Below are 22498 nucleotides of genomic sequence, written 5' to 3' on the forward strand. Positions count from 1 at the left end.
AATGAGGAGAGATGCAGGAGTCCAGGCTTAAATCTAGAAGTCAAATATGAGCTTAAACCTTAGTGTTCTCACCTTTGGCGGGGGTGGGGAGAGAAAGGTCAAGCATACATCCATCCTATGGACAGGCAATACAAACAAAACACTGAGATCACTTGTTCCAATTCATCTCCCAATATTACTAGTCACTTAAACCATAGGAAGGAGTTAGTGGGAGAATTAACAGGACAGAGTTTACTACCTTTCCCAGTGTATCCAGAAGGTCCAAACCTATGGGTTCAGGCAGGAAGAGTGAGGTAAAGAGCCAGTCATAACCCAAACCATACCAAGAGAAACCAGATGGTACCAGACCACAAAGCAAGGTGCATTACAGGAGAGGAATTACAAAATTAGGAAACTCTGTTCTTATATACCACTGCTTGTATATAAGACCTGCTCATCCTTGCTCCGTTGGGAGAAAGCTTATTTCTACTCTGAAATTAAGCAAATCTTCTCCAGATAGGGAAAGACAAGTCTTTATTCACCACCTTGGACCATCTCTGGGGAGGAAGACATCTCTAAGTTTTACTATCCTGGTATGTCTCCTTAAACAAACATTCTCAAATGTCATGGCTGCTAAAGCCTTTGCCCAGAGGAACTAACTGTGCAGAAGTGTGAAATATTTATAGAGAATCTGTGTACCAAATAATATCTCTTCAATATTCATGAAGTGAAAAATACAGGAACTAAATGGACAAAAGAAATACAATTGTAATAATAAAGGTTAATTCAGCTAAAAAACATTGTCAGACTATTTCCCAAAGTGTTTGCAACATTTTACATTTCTCCCAGCAATGTATGAGTGTTCAAGTTGCTCACATCCTCACCAACACTTGATATTGTCAGACTTTTTAGCTATAGTCATCATAATGGGTATGCAGTGGTTTTTGTTGTAGTCATAAATTTCATTTCCCTGACAGTTAATAACTTTATCATCTTTTTATGGGATTATTTGCCAGTCGCATAGGTTATTTTATAAAGTATCTGTTCAATTTGTTTGTATATGTTTTTATTTTTTTCTATTTTATTAGAGTATAACTTACATATAGTAAAACACACGTGCCTTACATGTACAGCCAAATAAATTTTTTAAAGTAGTAATATAATTCACATACCATAAAATTCATGTGTTTACAGTATACAATGCAGTCTTTTTAGTATATTCACAAAGTTGTGCAACCATTACCACAATCTTATTTCAGAACACTTTTATTATCTCAAAAAAAAACCTGTACTCATTAGCAATTCTGCCTCATTCCTCCCTCACCCCTGCTCTTAAAAGCAACTAGTCTACTTTGCCTATCATGCACATTTCGTAGAAATGGAATCATACAATAAATGGTCTTTTGTGTCTGGCTTCTTTCACTTAGTATATTATTTTTAAGTTTCATTTGGGTTGCAGCATGTACCCCTCATTACTCATTATGTCTAAATAATAGTCCACTGTACAGATACATCATCACAATTTGTCCATTCATTCATCGACTGACGGACATTGAGCTGTTTCCACATACAGACTATTATAAATAATGTTGCTATGAATATTTGTATATACATTTCTTTGATATTTTAGGTATATACCTAGAAGTGAAACAGCTGGACCATATGGTCACTCTATATATTCTGAATACAAACTTATATACATATACATTCTTGTATACTTTCATACATGCACATACAGACACACACACAGATAGTTTTTTAAAAGTTTTAAAGACAATTGCCATATGACCCATGAACTCCACCCCTATTTATTGATCCATGAGAAATAAAAACATAGGTTCACACAAACACTTGTACAGATGTGCCTAGAGCACCTTCAACCATAATAACCAGACATGGAAACAATCAAAAAGTCCATCAAATAATGAATACATAAACAAATTGTTAAATACTTATTCAATGGAATACAAAGCAACAATAACAATGAACAAACTATTAATATATAGAACAGCATGGCTGAATCTGAAATAAGATCAGTGGTTGTCTGTAAAGGAGGTTAATAAAAAGGAAATGGTAAAAGGGTTTTTTTTGGCTGAAGAAAATATTTTATAGTTATAATCTGGTGATAGTTACATAAGTGTATGTATTTTTCATAACTCAACAAAACACACTAAAATGAGTACATTTTATTGTTTTTACATTACACCTCAATACAAATGATTTTTAAATTATCTTTATTTAAAGATGGATAATTCTTTCCGAGGAAATCCAGAGAATCAGCTATTACAAGCAACGGGAGGATTCAATAAGGTGGTTAGTTAAAAAAAAAAATCCAGAAATTAATAACAACAGTAAAATCAACAAATTAAGATAGAAAGCAATTAAATTTCCGTTTGGAAACACCTTCAAAAAGATCTAGAACTAAACCCTACAAGAAATGTGCAAGATGTTATTAAGATATCTATAGCAAGCTTCAGCAAATCAAAACACTCCCTCCCAACCCTCTAATCGCGCCTTAGTCTTTCTGGTGACCAGCCCCCATCCTAAAGCTATTTTTGAGATCCGCAGCCACCAGCCATTTATTAACATGCAAAAGATATTCATCACTCCAGAGATTCCAAGGGTTTAGGAATTATGTGTCAGGAAACTGGGAGGAAGTCCAAATATATACAGCTGATCCTTGAACAATACAGGCTTGAACTGCACAGGTTTACTTACATGTGGATTTTTCTCAACCAACTACAAATCAAAAATTTGGTACTGTGGGATGCAGAACCCACCTACACGGAGGGGTAACTTTACATATGTGAATTCCACAGAGCCAACTGCAGGACTAGAGCATCCCCAGATTTTGGTGTATGAAAGAGATCCTAGAACCAATCCCCTGCATATGCCAAAGGAAGACTGTATTTCACAATATCACAGGTCTGAAAACATCAAAATATAGGAAGATCAATATATTATTAAATTGCAGGCATAGGTCAAAATATGCAAGAAAATGTATTATGTGATAAAGGTGATAGTGCAGTCATGGGTCATGATGCAATAAATAGTACTGAAATAATTACCAGATGCTTGGGAGGGAGTAAAACTAAAAACATATCACACACGCTTTATAAAAATAAATTTTAAATGGATCGATTATTTAAAATTAAAAATTAAACATTAAAGACAACAAAAAAGATAGTAAATTTCTTTAAACTTTTAGAGTGAAGTCCTTTATAAATATACAAAACACAAAATACACTTGCTACATAAAAATCAGTTTTCTGCATGGCAAAAAACACACAATAAGCAAAGCAAAATAACTAATATTGAGAAGTAAATATTTACAGCTTATATAAGGAAAGATACTTGACTCAAAATATCAACTTGAAAACAAAATACTTTTTAAAAATATATATAAACAGATAATTCACATAAAAAAGAAACATGATTCATAGAAATATAAAAAGATGGTCAACATGATTCATAAAAGAAAAAAGCAAACAAAACTAAAATATACTGTTTTTCACCAATATTATTACCAATAATAATGGCAACAGAATAATAAAAGTTTAAAAAGTGTCAGAGAGGATTTGAAGAAATAGTCACTCTAGATTAGCAGGAAGTGAATGTAAATTGATAGAGCCTCTCTATAGAGGGGGCAATATCTATCAAAATTTACAGTGCTCATACCCTTTTTAAAATTAATTTATTTTTAATTGACAAATAAAAATTGTATATATTTACCATATACAACATGATGTTTTGAAATATGTATACATTGATGCATTATGGAATGGCTAAACAGAGTAAGTAAGCATATGCACTACCTCACAAACTGCTGGCTAGGATGTGGAGAAAAGGGAGCAAACCGATTAGAATATGGGCAAAGAAAGTAACATACAAATGGCTAACAGGTATATAAAATAATGTTCAATATTGCTAATCATCAGGAAAATGCAAATTAAAGCCACAGTGAGATATCACCTTACACCTGTTAAAATGGCTATTATCAAAACCACAAGCTGTTCAATAAAACATAATACACTTATTAAAAATGGTGAGACTTCTCTTTCCATACTGATGTAGACAGATAAATATTAAGTAAAACACAAGCTGCATAACAATGTGAATAATATTCTGTCATCTGCGTGGAGGAAGAAGAAAATATATAAATATTGATAAGTTTGCAAGTGCAATGCAAGGCTTATATCCAGAAGAATAACTAGAGCTTGTAGCAGTAGCGATCTCAAGAGAAGAAAACTGGAGACTGGGAATCAAAGGATGGAGGGGCACTTGGTTTTTACCCTGCACAGTCTCTACTCTGAATTTTTTACCATGTGAATGATTTGTTATTCACACTACAAAATAAATAAATAAATAAATAAATAAATAAATAAATAAATAAATAAGGCAAGAAGGTAGTGAAAAAGGCAGGCACAAAGGAAGGGAGAAAGAAAAGGGGAGAAAAGTGGAAAGTCAAAAAGGAAGGAAGGAATTTGTCAACAGCAGGGCAACTTTCATATACTAAGAAAATAGTCTCTAATGGCAGTAACACAAAAATAAACTTTTCCCCCTCTGGGAAGCTTCAGGTTTTTTCAGCAGAGAATAACTGATGAACGTCGTTTTTCCAATTACATCTCGGATTCTGAAGGGAGCAAGTATTGATCTCTTAGTCTCCATCTATAAACTTCTTGATGGGGAGGACCCAAAGAGGGAGACTGGTGGGCAATCATCCTGTACCAGTTGCAGAAAGAGAATCTGGAGGCAACTTCCATATAGGTACCACGAAGCCAATCCCATTTTTAACCCCCACTGTGTATCATTGCAGTGTGTGCTGGAAGTTGTAGAGTGAAAAGGTCAGAGTCAAAGACCCAGCCTGCTTTGCCCCAAGACCAGGAGGAATGGCTCTATCAATAGTGATGAAAGGGATACCAAGGGAGGGAACTCAGCTGGGCTGAGGGTTGCCTGAGAAAGGATATGAATAAACGAATGACTGAATGAACCGATCCACTGGTCAATATTATATGCCCTTAATGCATTATTTGCATGTGTTTTTATGGGTATTTTATGAGCACACATACAAGGCCTGGCCCTATGCTGGGAAGTTTATGTAAATTTGCTTGCTTGAACCTCACATCACTGCAAAGCAGTCTTTACATTTCCTCTTCTTCGTTTTTTTAACTTCTTATTTTTAAATACTTACAAATTCACAGGAAGTTCCAAAGATAGTACAGAGGACCTGTGTACCATTCACCTAGGTTTTCTCCAATGGTTACAACTTACATAATTATAGTACAACCTCAAAACCAGGATTTTGATATTGGTACAATTGTGTGTACAGGTCTATGTCACTTTATTACTTGTGTAGATTTGTGTAACCACCACTACTACCAAGACACAGACAATCATGCTACTCCTTATAGTTATCCCACCCACCTCTGTCTACCACCTCTAACACCAGGCAATCACTAATCTGTTCTCCATCGCCATAATTTTTTATTTTGAGAATGTCATAGAAATGGTATCATATACAGGATCAGACCTTTGAAACTGGCTATTTTTCACTTAGCATAATGCCATTGAGATTCAGCCAAGTTGTTGTGTGTCAATATTTTATTCTTTTTTATTGCTGAGTAATATTCTATAGCATAAGTGTACCACAGTATGTTTTATCATCTACCTATTATAGAACATTTTGGTTGTTTACACTTTGGGTCTGTTACAAATGAAGCTATTATAAAAAATTGTTTACACATGTTTATGTAGACGCAAGTTTTGTGCAAATGAAATTGTCCACATGTTCAAGGAATGGGCTGTATAGTAAGTATATGTTTAGCTTTTTACAAAACTGCCACAGTTTTTCGGGGTCAGCACCATTTAACATTCCCATCACCAGTGTGTGAGATGTCCAGTAACTTTGCATCTTTGTTAACACTTACTCTTGTCTCTATTGTTATTTTAGCCATTTTGTAGTGATATGTCATTGTGTATAGTGTAGTGATAGCTCATCTTGTTCTTAATTTGCATTTCTCTAATGTCTAGTGATGGTAGGTGTCTTTTCACATCCTATTTACCATCTATATGGCCTCTTAGGTAAAATGTCTGTTCACATTTTTCACCCACTTTTTAAATTATTTTTGTAAAAAATACTGAGTTTGACAGTTCTTTATATACTCTAGGTACAAGTTCTTTGTCAGACAGTACTGTTTGAAAATATTTTCTCTCACTCTGTGACATGCCTTTTCATTCTCTTAACCAGTCCTCAACAAAGCCAAAGTTTTAACTTTGATGAGATCGAGTTTATTGCTTTTTTCTCTTATAGATTAAGCATTTGATGTCATGTCTAAAAACTCTTCACTAAGCCTTTGAGACTTGAAAACTTTGTCCCATATTGCCTTCTCAAAGTTTTATAGTTTTATACTTACATTTAAATGTATGATCCATTCAGTTATTTTTTTTTTTACAAGGTGTTTGCTTTACATCAACACCTTATGTGGATATCCCTTTGCTCCTGTTGCTCCAGCACCATTTATTGAAAAGACTATCTTCCCTTCTTAATTGCTTTTGCACCTTTGTCAAAAATTCATTGTCTGTACTTGTGTGAATCTATTTCTAGGTTCTCTGTTTTGTTACATCTTTGTGTCTCCCTCTGACACTTTCACAATGTTCATACAGTAGTTATATAATAAATCAGATTTCAGGTGGAGTGATTCATCCCACTTGCTTCTCTTTGAGAATTGTTTCATCTATTCTAACTACTTTACCTATCCATATAAACTTTAGAATGATCTTGTTTATATCTTAAAAAGTAACAAGGGATCTGATAGTAATTACATTAAATGTGTATATCAGTTTGGGAAGAAATGACATTTTACTGTATTGAGTCTTCCAATCCATTAACATAAAGAGCTTCTTTGATTTCTTTCATTGGCATTTTCTAATTTTCAACATACACATCTCATATACGCTTTGTTAGATTTATGCTTAAGTATTTCATATTTCAGCGATTATAAATGATATTGCATTTTAATTTCAGTTTCCATGTGTCTATTGCTAGTACAAAAATACAATCAATTTTTAGATAGTCATTTTGTATTCTGTGACTTTTATAAACTCACGTATTAGTTCTAGAAGTTTTGGTAGATTCTTTGGGATCTTCTACATAAAAATGTCATCTGCAAAAGAGAGACAGTTTTATTTCTTCCTTTCTGATCTGTAGGACTTTCATTCTTTTTCTTTGCTTATTCCACTGACTATAAATTTCAGAACTATATTGAATAGCAGCCGTGAGAGAATCTTTGCCTTGTTCCCAATCTGGGGGGGCGGGGGGAGTTGTAGGTGTTCTTCATCAATTGAGGAAGTTGTCTTTTATTCCTAGGTTTTCAGGATTTTCTTTTTTATAATGAATAGATGTTAAATTTTGCTCAACTTCATTGTGTTCAGGGGACACTCACTGTATGATTTCAATTCTTTTAAATTTATAGAGGGTTTTTTGGCCTGGAATATGATCTATTTTGATATATATCTATGGGTGCTTTAAAAAAACATGCTGTGCATTCTGCTCTTGTGAAGTGGAGTGTGCTACAAATGTTGATTACATCCTGTTGATTGATGGTATGTTGAGTTCTATATACCCCAGCTAATTTTCTATATAGTTGTTGTATTAATTGTTGAGAGAGAAGTCTTAAATGTCCAACTATAATTGTGGATTTGTCTATTCCTCCCTTAAATTCTGTCAGTCGTTGCTTATAGCATCTCTCTTGTGTACATTTAGGATTGCTATGTTTTTCTCAAAGGATTAACACTTTTATCATTATTCTAGGTCCCTCTCTATGACCGGTAATTTTCTTTGTTGTGAAGTCTACTTTAACTCATTTTAACATAGCCACCTTGTCATTAATTTGATTAATTTTCATGGTATATCTTTTCCTTCTTTTTACTTTAACAGACAAATCTCATTATATTTGGAGTAGGTTTCCTATACAAGGCATAAAATTTCATCATGATTTTCTATCCACTCTGTCAAACTGTCTTTTAATTGGTATTAAATGGAAGAATCTCAGAATATCAGGAAAGAGTAAAAACATGGAAAAATGAAAAACATGGATAAATACAGCAGACTTTCCTTCTCTTAAGTTCTCTGAATTACGTTTCAGAATTGGAGCAAAAAATATAACACTATCTAATGTGGTTCTCAATGTACATGGAGGAAATACTTAACACAATTATATTGAAAAATTGGAGAGAATAAAGTATGAAAAGGAAATTAAGGTTTTTCTACTTCACTCAAACTGGCAAAATGTGACATCATTTATGTATATATAATACAATACCTAGAGCAGCCACTAAAAAAACTATACAAAGATACACACTAAAAACACTATAAATAAATCAAAATGGATTTTTTTAAAAAGTTGAAATGATCCACAGAAAGACAGGGAAATTAAAAAGAAACAAAGAGAAAGTAAAAACAGAAAATAAAATGGCAGTCTTAAGCTTTAGCATATCAGTGATTACATAAAATCATAAATGGTCTTCATTTTTAAAACAGTAAAGGTCATGAATTCCCATATTAAAAAATAAAAGTCAAGGTTCAGAAATTAATAACTTTTAAAAATGAGGTTCTCTTTCACCCAATCTCACACTCATGATTAACTATTACTTAAGAGTTTGGTTTATATTCTTCCTGACTTTTATCCTTGAAACAGATAAAGGGAATGAATGCAAGAAAGAGTGGGAATGAGGGAAAAAGAGTCTGATTTTTTTTTTTTTTTCGTGACCGGCGCTCAGCCAGGGAGTGCACCGGTCATTCCTATATAGGATCCGAACCCGCCGCAGGAGCGTCACCGCGCTGCCGAGTGCGCCACAGGCTCAGCCCAAAGAGTCTGATTTTTAAAGGGCCTAAATTCCACGTTATTCCACAACTTTCTTTCTCTTTTGACAGTATGATATGGGCACCTTCCCATCAGAGTATGGTACTCACTCGTTTTAGCCTGAGCATTTATCCATAACATGAATCTACTGTGATTTATTTAAACCTATTTCCAAACTTTTGCTATTGGAAATTGTTTCAATGAATGTAGTTAACTTCTAAGTAAGCTCTGTAATCCTCATTTACAGAGGAAGGAACTGAGGCTAAAAGAGGTTAAATCCTTTGTCTCCATTAACTGGTGGGACAAAAATTCAAATGCAGGGCTACCTTTTTTGTTTCCACTGCGTGATGCTGAATATACATGAAGCTTTGGTGCTAAGGGATTCAGGACATGTAAAGCACGTTTAAAAAAACTCAGGTAGTTGACCATTTTCTTTGTAACATTCATTTGATTAGGAAGCACCTTCATCACAGCGGAAACAAATATTTCAAATTGAGCCCGCACATCCTTAACATATACATTCTGGGTGTGGAGATGGGTGGTGGGGCTTGTGCTAGATTCCTTAGCTCTTGAAAAGCATACTGTAGTGGATAGAATTATGTTCCCCCCCAAACTCACTGACGTCTGAATTGTGTCCCCCAAGTTTTATATATTAGAAGCTTAATTCCCACTGTAACTGTTAAGAGTGGGATAATCTTATTATGGTAATTGAAAGGTGGTGCCTTAAAGAGATGATTAGATTGTAGGACCGTGCTGCAGTGAATGGATTAAAAATGGTGGTCACAGGCGTGGTTTGGAGGCCTTTAAAAGGAGAGTGAATGAGGAAATTGGCCTCTTGCTCGCTCTTCTCTCTCTGCTCCACCAATCTGCAGTGTGATACCCTGCCACAACGGAAGCCACCACCAATGAAAGCCTTCACCAGATGTGTTCCCCGGACTTTGGACTTCCCAGCCTCCGAAACTGTAAACAACAGATTTTGTTTTCTTATAAATCACCCAGTTCCAAGTATTTTGTTATAAGCAACAGAAATGGACTAATACACATACCCATAATCATTTTATTTCAATCCAGAAAAATTAAAGTCAAATTGACACGGAAAATGGTAATACCCTATCAAGATTCTAGCTGAAGTGAACACCCAACCTAGTTTAGCTTCCTCTGATAAGTGCTTTTACTCACTGGATAAAAGCTTCTTCAAAAGATTGTATTTCAGTTTCAAGATGGCGGCGGCTGCGGCGGCTGGCGCGGAGTAGCTGAGGTGGAAAAGGTGGCCACTGGGCCTCAGGCAGCCGGGAAACTTGTGGACCTTCCTCTCGCCATCTCTTAAGGGAGGACTGCTGCTGCTGGCCGGTCGTGGGGGCTCAACGCCACTTTGCCCCCGGCAGGAGAGGCTGCCTCATTTACAGGCAACAGCTTTGAAGTGTGGAGCAGGAAAAGAACTGTTTCTTAGCTGCAAAAGTGAGTCTTGAAACAGAGAACACGGCGCCAGGGCTGCTGTGGATGCAGCCAGGATCCCGGAGGCTGGGGCCGCACTGAAGGCGGCCAGCTGCCCTATTCAGGATTCGAGGTTTCAGGCCGGCATTAAAGAAGATTCCTGGGAGCGCCCGAGTGGCGCCGCGACTGAACAGCCCGAGGCGGCAGCGCCGAGAACACGGAAGGCAACAAACCAGAGACAGAGCGAGCGCCCGACCTGGCACAGCACAGTGAGTGATCCCTGGCACAGCTCTGTTCGGGGGGTGGATGCCCACGCGGCTCCCGCCTGCACCACCAGGCCACTCACTGCCACCATGCTGCCTCCATTTTCCCAGGTGCGGGCAGCTCCGCCCTGCTCGGCCATCACTGAGCCCATTTGCTTGGCCTGGCGCGGGGCTTTCCGGACCCTGCGGGCCGACCTCCTCTCCCACTCCCTCCGCGGTTCTCTGGCAGGGCTGGGGGTGTGGGGCGTTCCGACCAGTTTTGGGAGGGCTAGGAAGTACGGGCGGGCCGACTGTCACTCCACCACACCCTGGACTCCGGCCCTGGTAAACTTCCTGTTACTGGGAGGCAGATACCATCTCTGCGACCACCAGTTTGGAAAAAAGCCTAACGAATTTCTGGTTGGGAATAGTGTGGTAGGAGAGTTCCCAGGTCCGCTTGAACCTGCCAGAGAGCAGGCTGCAGGCGGGCACTAGACTCGGTTTATACCAGGGGGATAGAAAGGTGAACCTGACCCGAGAAAGATCCACACAGTGCTACAAAGGCACCCAGAGAGACGAGTCGTCTGTGCCTAGCAGAAACCTGGTAGACTTCCTGGGCGAGGCGGTGCTGAGCAGGGTCTTGAAGGCCCAGCTGATAGACGAGGGGTGCAGAAGACACACCCCAGCCCAGCACAGTGTGCACAGAGGGGGGAGACGTGCGGCCAGGGAGGCGGAGACTCGACAGAAACCACACACCCGGCGGGGTCGCCACTGCACGATCTAACAACCTGGGCCAGAGCACACGGAACAGGGAGAAGTCCTGTACAGAAAGTGAAAGCTCAACAGAGATCACACACCCTGTGGTACGTGATCCACCAGCCCAGCAGAGTACAAGCTGACCAGAAAGGTGGATCCCCGGAGAAGCCCAAGACCCGAGGCAACCACACACACAAGACACTAGAGGCCAACTGAGCAGTCACGGCGGGAGCCATACCAAATTGGCAACCACAGCAACATCCTAGTTAGTCATTAGTCTCAAACCGGTGGACTGTGAAACCCCCTGCCACAATGAATAAACACCAAAAAAAAGACACCAGAAATACAAAAAATCAAGAAAGTACACCACCAAAAGTTAATAAATCTCATACTCTAGATCCTATAGAACAAGAAGCCCTTGAAATAACTGACAAGGAATTTCGAGTGATAATTCTAAGGAAACTGAATGAGATACAAGAAAACTCAGCTAGACATCATGATGAAATGAGGAAAAGTATACAGGATCTGAAAGAGGAAATATACAAGGAAATCAATGTCCTGAAAAAAAATGTAGCAGAACTTGCTGAACTGAAGAAGTTATTCAGCGAAATAAAAAACACAACGGAGAGTCTAACCAGCAGGCTTGTCGAAGTTGAAGAGAGAACCTCTGAACTTGAAGATGGGCTGTTTGAAATAACACAAGCATACAAAAAGAAAGAAAAAAGAATCAAGGACATGGAAGAAAATCTGAGAGAGATATCAGACAACCTCAAGCGCTCAAATATCCGAGTCATGGGTATTCCAGAAGGGGAGGAAAATGGAGATTCCATTGAAAACATATTCAACAAAATAGTGGCAGAAAACTTCCCAGGTATAGGAAAAATCACAGATCTTCAGATTCAGGAAGCTCAACGATCTCCAAACGTATTCAACCCAAAAAGGCCTTCTCCAAGACATGTCATAGTCAAACTGGCAAAACTCAGAGACAAAGAGAGAATCTTAAAAGCTGCAAGAGAGAAGCGTCAAATCACCTATAAGGGAGCCCCAATCAGGTTAACATCAGACTTTTCATCACAAACCCTAAAAGCTAGAAAGGAATGGGATGATATTTTCAAAATACTAAAAGACAAAGATTGCCAGCCAAGAATACGCTACCCTGCAAGGCTATCCTTCCGAAATGAGGGGCAAATAGTATATTTCTCAGACAAACAAAAACTGCGGGAGTTCACTACCACAAGACCACCCTTACAAGAAATCCTCAAGGGAGTACTGGGTTTGGTTCCTGAAAAATAACTACCACTGCCATAAAAACCTAAGAAAAATCTAAACCCGCTAGTACAATAAAAATGGCATTCATGAAGAGAAAACAAGCTAACAAAAACACTATCTACAACCTAAGGAACCAACAAACAAAGAAACCAAACAGTAAATCAGAAAGCAAGGAACAAAAGACACCTAAGACAACCAAACAACCAAGAAAATGCTAGGAATAAATCAACACCTTTCAATAACAACTCTTAAGGTTAAAGGCTTAAATTCCCCAATTAAAAGACACAGACTGGCTGACTGGATCAAAAAGCAGGACCCAACTATATGCTGCCTACAAGAGACCCACCTCACCCATAAAGATTCACACAGACTAAGAGTGAAAGGATGGAAAAAGATTTACCATGCAAACAGAAAAGAAAAACGAGCTGGAGTGGCTATTCTTATATCTGACAAAATAGACTTTAAACTAAAAACCATAAAAAGAGACAATGAGGGACACTACTTAATGATAAAAGGACTGATCCATCAAGAAGACGTAACAATCATAAATATGTACGCACCCAATGTTGGAGCAGCCAGATTTATAAAACAAACTCTATTAGACCTAAAGAAGGAAATAGACACTAATACCATAATAGCAGGGGACCTGAACACTCCACTGTCAATATTAGACAGATCATCTAGGCAAAGAATCAGTAGAGAAACACAAGATCTAAACAAGACTCTAGACCAATTGGAATTGGCAGATATCTACAGAACATTCCACCCAACAACCTCAGAATATTCATTCTTCTCATCAGCACATGGATCATTCTCCAGGATAGATCACATATTAGGTCACAAATCAAGTCTCAATAAATTCAAAAAAATTGGAATTATCCCATGTATCTTCTCAGACCACAATGGATTAAAACTAGAAATTAATAACAAACAAAACTCTGGAAACTATACAAACACATGGAAATTAAACAGCATTCTACTTAATGACATATGGGTCCAAGAAGAAATCAAGCAGGAAATCAAAAAGTTTATTGAAACTAATGAAAACAATGATACATCATACCAAAACCTGTGGGATACTGCAAAAGCAGTATTGAGGGGAAAATTTATAGCATTAAATGCTCACTTCAGAAGAATGGAAAGATGGCAAGTGAACAACCTAACACTTCACCTTAAAGAACTAGAAAAACAAGAACAATCCAATCCTAAAGTTAGCAGACGGAAAGAAATCATTAAGATCAGAGCAGAACTGAATGAAATTGAAAACCAAAAAACAATTCAAAAGATCAACGAATCAAAAAGTTGGTTTTTTGAAAAGATAAATAAAATTGACAAACCATTAGCATGGCTAACAAAAAAAAGAAGAGAGAAGACTCAAATAACAAAAATTAGAAATGAAAAAGGCGATATTACAACTGATTCATCTGAAATACAAGGAATCATTCGAGACTACTATAAACAACTATACGCCAACAAATTTGAAAATCTGGAGGAAATGGATAAATTTCTGGACACACACAAGCTCCCAAAACTGAACCGTGAAGACGTAGAAAATTTGAACAGACCAATAACAATAAAGGAGATTGAAGCTGTTATCAGAAGGCTCCCAACAAAGAAAAGCCCAGGACCAGATGGATTCACAGCAGAATTTTACCAAACATTCAAAGAGGAATTGACACCGATTCTTTACAAACTATTCCAAAAGATTGAAACGGACGCAAATCTCCCAAACTCATTCTATGAAGCAAACATCATCCTGATACCAAAACCAGGTAAAGATATAACCAAAAAAGAAAACTACAGGCCGATATCCTTGATGAATATAGATGCAAAAATCCTCACTAAAATACTAGCAAACAGAATACAGCAACACATACGAAAAATTATTCATCACGATCAAGTGGGATTCATCCCAGGGATGCAAGGTTGGTTCAACATACGCAAATCAATAAATGTGATACACCATATTAATAAACTCAAACACAAGGACCATATGATCATCTCTATAGATGCTGAAAAAGCATTTGATAAAGTTCAGCACTCATTCATGACAAAGACCCTCTATAAGTTAGGTATAGAGGGAAAGTATCTCAACATAATTAAAGCCATATATGACAAACCCACTGCCAATATCATCCTGAATGGGGAAAAGCTGAAAGCTTTTCCTTTAAGAACAGGCACTAGACAAGGATGCCCACTCTCACCACTCCTATTCAACATAGTGTTGGAAGTACTAACCAGAGCAATCAGAGAAGAGAAGGAAATAAAGGGCATCCAGATTGGAAAAGATGAAGTCAAACTGTCCCTGTTTGCAGATGACATGATCCTATATATCGAACAGCCTAAAACCTCTACAAAAAAACTCTTGGAATTGATAAATGATTTCAGCACAGTAGCAGGATACAAAATCAACACACAAAAATCAGTAGCATTTCTTTTCTCCAATAGTGAACATGCAGAAGGAGAAATCAAGAAAGCCTGCCCATTTACAATAGCCACCAAAAAAATAAAATACTTAGGAATTGAGTTAACCAAGGAGGTGAAAAATCTCTATAATGAGAACTACAAACCACTGCTGAGAGAAATTAGAGAGGATACAAGAAGATGGAAAGATATCCCATGCTCTTGGATTGGAAGAATCAACATATTGAAAATGTCCATACTACCCAAAGTGATATACAAATTCAATGCAATCCCCATCAAAATTCCAAAGACATTTTTCTCAGAAATGGAAAAAACTATTCAGACATTTATATGGAACAATAAAAGACCACGAATAGCCAAAGCAATGCTGAGCAAAAAAAATAAAGCTGGAGGCATAACACTACCTGACTTTAAGCTATACTACAAAGCGATAATAACCAAAACAGTATGGTACTGGCATAAAAACAGACACACTGACCAATGGAATAGAATAGAGAATCCAGAAATCAAGCCACACACTTACTGCCATCTGATCTTTGACAAAGGCACCAAGCCTATTCACTGGGGAAGGGACTGCCTCTTCAGCAAGTGGTGCTGGGATAACTGGATATCGATATGCAGGAGAATGAAACTAGATCCATACCTCTCACCATATACTAAAATCAACTCAAAATGGATTAAGGATTTAAATATACACCCTGAGACAATAAAACTTCTTAAAGAAAACATATGAGAAACACTTCAGGAAATAGGACTGGGCACAGACTTCATGAATACGACCCCAAAAGCACGGGCAACCAAAGGAAAAATAAACAAATGGGATTATATCAAACTAAAAAGCTTCTGCACAGCAAAAGAAACAATGAAAAGAGTTAAAAGACAACCAACAGAGTGGGAGAAAATATTTGCAAAATATACATCTGACAAAGGATTAATATCCAGAATATATAAGGAACTCAAACAACTTTACAAGAAGAAAACAAGCAACCCAATTAAAAAATGGGCAAAAGAGCTAAGTAGGCATTTCTCTAAGGAAGATATCCAAATGGCCAACAGACATATGAAAAAATGCTCAACATCACTCAGCATCCGGGAAATGCAAATCAAAACCACATTGAGATACCATCTAACCCCAGTTAGGATGGCTAAAATCCAAGACTCTGAACAATAAATGCTGGCGAGGCTGCGGAGAAAAAGGAACTCTCATACATTGTTGGTGGGACTGCAAAATGGTGCAGCCTCTATGGAAAATGGTATGGAGGTTCCTTAAACAATTGCAAATAGATCTACCATACGACCCAGCCATCCCACTGCTGGGAATATACCCAGAGGAATGGAAATCATCAAGTCGAAGGTATACCTGTTCCCCAATGTTCATCGCAGCACTCTTTACAATAGCCAAGAGTTGGAACCAGCCCAAATGCCCATCATCAGATGAGTGGATACGGAAAATGTGGTACATCTACACAATGGAATACTACTCAGCTATAAAAACGAATGAAATACTGCCATTTGCAACAACATGGATGGACCTTGAGAGAATTATATTAAGTGAAACAAGTCAGGCACAGAAAGAGAAATACCACATGTTCTCACTTATTGGAGGGAGCTAAAAATTAATATATAAATTCACACACACACATACACACACACACACACAAACCGGGGGGGGGGAAGAAGATATAACAACCACAATTATTTGAAGTTGATACAACAAGCAAACAGAAAGGACATTGTTGGGGGGGAGGGGGGAGGGAGAAGGGAGGGAGGTTTTGGTGATGGGGAGCAATAATCAGCTACAATGTATATCGACAAAATAAAATTTAAAAAAAATAAAATAAATAAATAAATAAATAAATAAATAAAAAAGAAAATTTAGAATAGGTTTGTCAAGCTGAACATAAAATCATCTCAGGCATTTGACTGAAATTACATTAAATGTATAGATTAATATGGGAGGAAAGGTAATGTTTACAATATTGAGTTCTTATCCATGAAACTGGTCTGTGATGTGAGCCGCAAGGACTTCATGCAAGGTCTGAGGCAACAAAGTCTCCCCAAGACTCCCATCTGGTTTCTGCTCCTCTCCTTATCTCAGAGTCCTGCTGGATAGCATGTGCCTTGTTGCAAGTCTGCAGCTTCAGGAAGGCTGAAAAACAATTTTACATTGATGTAAATAATTTCATCTTGGCCCATAACCAAGGTTCAAAGCATTATATAACCATGGGAAAAGAGGGCATGCCAAGAAAAAAAAAAAAACTATGTCTTTTTTAAAATTTGCCTGCAGCCCATGCAGTTTTCGGTCCCAGTGTGGCTTTAGTACTGCCCCACTGTCAATAGTTCCTTCCATTTGTATGGAACTGGACAGATGACTCATCTTGTTGCTTTGAGCTGAGTCAGGGTGATGAAAGGGTTAATTTGGATTGGAACTATTTGACATGATGGAGGGCATAGCTTTTGGCACCTGGCTGGAGTGGCAGAGGGACCAAGGGCATTTGTTATATCTACTGTCTTAACAGTTGATTGAGGACAGGTGGCTTACTTAGAGTTAACGACCTAAACATTGATTGATACATCGACAATTTTAAGAACTTACATGAATCTTTTTTTAGGAACAGGATGTCCCTTCCAAGTCATGAGCCCCCACTTCAAGTCTGTGAATACTTTAAGAGAACTGCTTATGTAGCTTAGACATCATTTCCCCCTTTTTGATCAAAACATTCCTCATGAAAGCATTGGTGATCAATTTCCTGATTGAAAAGGTCTTATTGGGCCAACCCCGTGGCGCACTCGGGAGAGTGCGGTGCTGGGAGCACAGCAGTGCTCCCGCGGTGGGTTCGGATCCTATATAAGGATGGCCAGTGCGCTCACTGGCTGAGCGCAGTGCGCCGGTCACAAAAAGACAAAAAAAAGAAAAAAGAAAAAAGAAAAGGTCTTACTTTTTTTTTGTCTCTGGGAAGGTTCATTCCCAGAAAGATTGATCACTCAGTGCTGGAAAGCTTATTACCAGGTCCTCATGTCCCATGTTGGGGAGAAAGGTGAAACAGCAGTTAGGCCAAATTAGGGCAACATGAAGTGGGGTCAGGAACTTAGAAGAGACATGCTATTTTATAACAATGTTTCCAATTGTATATTGTTATTAAAAGAGAGCAAGTTCTTATTAAACTTATGCAAATAACCATATTGCAATAAAATCATAAGGATACTCACAAACAGTTTTCAAATTTTGGAGGACTCAAATAGGGAAAAAAATCAAATGTTTTCATCTTTGTTCATAAAAGTGTATTGTACCAAATTGCTATAAGTTGTAGACAGCTTAAGAGAGGAAGTTTCCTTATATCTGGAGAACAAAATATTTAAGTGAAGAACCAACAGTGAAAGTTAAGAAAAAATTATCTTTATCAGTTACTTAATTTCATATAATTAATTTTTGCTTTGCTTGATCTTAATTAGCAATTTTATAAACCCATTATATTTCTTACTAGAATTCTCTGAGAAACTTTTATTTTGTACATTGACTTTAAAGTTATTTGAAACCTGTGTTTAAGAGTACTTTAGGAAACTGTGGTATATATACACGGTGGAATACTACTCTGCCATAAAAAAAAAAGCATGAAATACTCCCATTTGCAACAATATGGATGAGCCTGGAGAAACTTATATTGACTGAAATAAGAAAAGCACAGAGGGATAAACACCACATGTACTCACTCATATGTGGGAGCTAAGAGAGAAAGAAGGAAGGACAGACAGACCACAGTAGTGCATTGGACTTGCAGAGGGAGAGAACATTCTATGGGCTACAAAGTGGAGTCGGGGAGAAGTGGGGAGGGGGAGGGAGGTTGGGGATAACTGGGTGAGGGACACAGGATACAAATCCAATTTGTGGTAAAGGGTATACAACCAGTATGAATCTGGCCCCCACATCATGGAGACGAGGGGTGACAATCAGCTTTGTATCTCATGAATATTAATAACCAATAAAAAAAGAAAAGTGAAGTGAAAGAGGGACAGAGACTTATCTTATTCTGAGATAAGCTTTAGCTGAGAAGTCTCTTAGCTTTCCAGCCTGTTTATTTTCCAGCCAGGCTATGCACAGATGGGGGACAGTAGAAACCTTAAGGTGGGAGTGTCCTCATAACAAGAGTTTTCTCACCCCTGATTTAAGGCAGATCTGTCTCCATGCTACAGATAAATAACAAACTCAGAGACTTAATGTGGGAGCAGAGTTCAGTTCTATTGAATTTCCTGAAACAATAGAGCATTATTACCCAGATAAATAATAATAGTAGTAATAATAATGAATATTATAAATATAATAATAATAAAATATTATCACTGGCTAGAAAAATAAAATAAAAAAGAGTACTTGTTGGAGTCTTTTCCATTAATCTGATTGCAGATGTCTTTTGAGAAAATCAAAACTTCTTGTAATTTTACTAAGAGCAGATCAATGCTTCAAGAAAAACTTCTAAGACAGGGGAAATTTAGTTTGTATCAATGTCTTTTTAATATCCAAGTTCAATCTTTAGAAAGACTTAGCTAATTATAGCCAACTTAATCACACATACAAAATTCTTTCATAAATTCACCCTTCAGAAACCATTATTACGACTTACTCAGACATTTGACAATATGCTTTAGACTTCCATTTTGCCCTACACTTCCTCTTTCCTAACTGGTTATTTTGCTCTAGGTCTTCTTCAAGCCTTCAAACAAAGATTTATTTCCTCAACAGGGTCCTAAACATTCTCTGTTAGGTTTACATTTAGATATTTTATATTTATTGTTATAGTAGACAAATTTTTAAAATAAATATTTTCTGCTTCTGGTGAACAGAAACATAATTGACTTTTATATATTAACCTAGAATCAAGTCTTTCTAAACTCTAAGAATTTACCTTAGTTTATGATTTTCTATGGAGACAAACATGTCATCCAAAAATAATAATGGTTGTACCCCTTCCTTTATAATCATTGTGTCTTTCTCTTTTTTTTTTTTTTTTCTTTTTTGCATTGGCTAGGACTTCAGAAAAATGTTGAAGAGATTCAGTCATAACAGGCATCCTTGTCTTACTCCTTGATATATAGGCACTGCTTTTCATGATTTACTAGTAACTATGATGCTTCGTACAGCAGTATGGTAGATAACTCTTACCAAGTTAACAGTCCCACTCTATTTCCATTTTGTTAATAGTCTATCTTGAAAGTTTATTGAGTTTTAACAAATAATTTTTTGGTATCTATCAAGAAGATCATATGGCTTTTCTCCTTTAATATGTTAATAAGGCAAATTACATAAATAAACTTTCCAATGTCGAAAAGTACTTTCATCCCTGGGATAAATGCAACTTGGTCTTGATTGCTGATAGAAAATGCTTTTTCTCTGTTTTTGGTGTTTCCTTCTTGCAAAGGGACTTCAATTTATGTAATTGAGGACTCCTTTTCGTTTCATGCACTCTGTTCCTAGAAAGGTGGAGAAACATACCTGATTGGCATATTTGGAAAGAACGACCTGGCACACTCTGCTCTTTCCTAATCCTCTTGGGAGCAGCCAACCTGCTGAAGCCCATGTTCCCCTGCACTCCAGAGAAATTCTCCTACAAAGCACCAGTCATGACCAGTCACAGTCACCAGATTGGATGGGTAAGCCTGTCTGCTTATGGTGTTCATAGGCAGCAAGTAGGTTTTATTCCCTAATAAAACCTAAAGTCTTCCCCCAGGTGTCTAGAAGTGATATTACAGTCTTCATATATACACTTTCTTTTATTTCTCAGTTGGTTAAAAACCTGGGAAAAGGAGAGAATACCTATTTACTGGAGCCTCTTATGACCCCTGCAATTATTTGTTTAATGCATGGCTGGATTTGGTTAGTGAATATGTATTTTTGAAGATGTTTGCATCTATAGTCACAAGTGAATGGGGTTCTAATTTTCTTTTCTCGTATTTTTCTTATTTTGGTGTCAAGGTTATAATAGCCTCATGAAATAGTTGGGAAATGCTTTCTTTTGAGATTTTTGGGGAACATTTATATAATATTAGCATTAGTTACTACATAAATGTTTGGTAGATATTTCCAAATGATTCTAGTGTTTTTGTAAGCAAATTTTAAAATAGAAAATCAAATCATCTAATGGTTTAAACGTATTTAAGTATTTGGTAGACACAGATACACAAACTACTATCAATCTTTATCTTCTTAATCAGCTTTCTTTTAAAAAAGTAAATATTGAAAAACCACAAAAAACATTTATCAAATTATATCTATGGTATATAATGTGTCATGATTCAGCAAACATCATGTACCAGCAACCCCTATAACAAGGACAATAAGTTTTATTATTTCATTTGTGTCTACTGAGGAAATGAACTAGAGAAAAAAATGGACTTCATTCAATTTTTTTCAAAGGAACAAACTGTAAGGCAAAAAAATGATCAATTACAATTTTAAGTTTAATGATTTCTAGACTATAAAGAATAGCATAGTTAATATATGACAAAGGTAATATATGACAAAATGTTTGAAAATCTTAGTCAAGTCAACAACTGGCAAAGGACTCAAATCTAGGATTAAAAAAGCATTTATAAATCAACTCAATACAAATATTTACAAAAAACTATGAACAGGTAATTTACAGAAAAGCAGAATTTCAAAATTCTAAAAAGAATGTTAGACAATGATCAAATTCATTTGCATTTAGAGGGGAAAAAATAAAAATTAGATATCACTTTATACCCATTTCCCGGCCCCCCTCAAAAAAATTAATAAGATACCAGTGTTCACAAAGACGTGAGGATATAACAATCCCCGTGCACAATTAGTAGGATTGTACAGTGCTATATCCATTATGGGAAGTGGTCTGGGAATACTTGGTCAAGTTAAACATGTGCATACCCTCAGATTTAAGAATTTAGTCCCTTGGAATATGCCCCAGAGAAATGTTCACACTGAGTTATTTGTATAGGAGACAAGTTGTAGGCAATCTGTGATCCATCACTAGGACAGCAAGAAGGTAAATTATAAAGGATGGACACCATAGAGCAGAGCTACTCAAAGTGTGGTCTTTGAACCAGCATTAGACCTTGGACTCTGTGTTACCAGTCCATAATGAGATAAGTACAGAAAGTGAAATTTAGCATTTAAAACTATTCTAGAATTTTGACAAGGCTGAGAACTTTTTATTAATTTTTACAAAAATAATGGGTGACAACAATTGAAAATTTTTTAAACAATATGATCATTTGACATAGATACACTCCATAGAGAACTCTTCATGGCCATGAGCTGTGATGGCCAGAACAGAGTTAGTAAGGAGGGGAGAAGGGTAAAATAAAAATATGGAGATAAGTTGGAACAAGATTATATAGAAGCCTAAGAAAAAGTCAAAATTTTCAGATATAAAATTTGGACATAAATTTCAGATATAAAATTCAGGTAATTTGGGGTATAAAAGAAAGTATAATTAGATAAAAGCATGTTTTATATATTTCTTAATAGATATATTTATGACAAACCAATCAGTTTGTACCCTG

Source organism: Cynocephalus volans, chromosome 4, assembly GCF_027409185.1.
Source record: "Cynocephalus volans isolate mCynVol1 chromosome 4, mCynVol1.pri, whole genome shotgun sequence".
Lineage (NCBI taxonomy): Eukaryota > Metazoa > Chordata > Mammalia > Dermoptera > Cynocephalidae > Cynocephalus > Cynocephalus volans.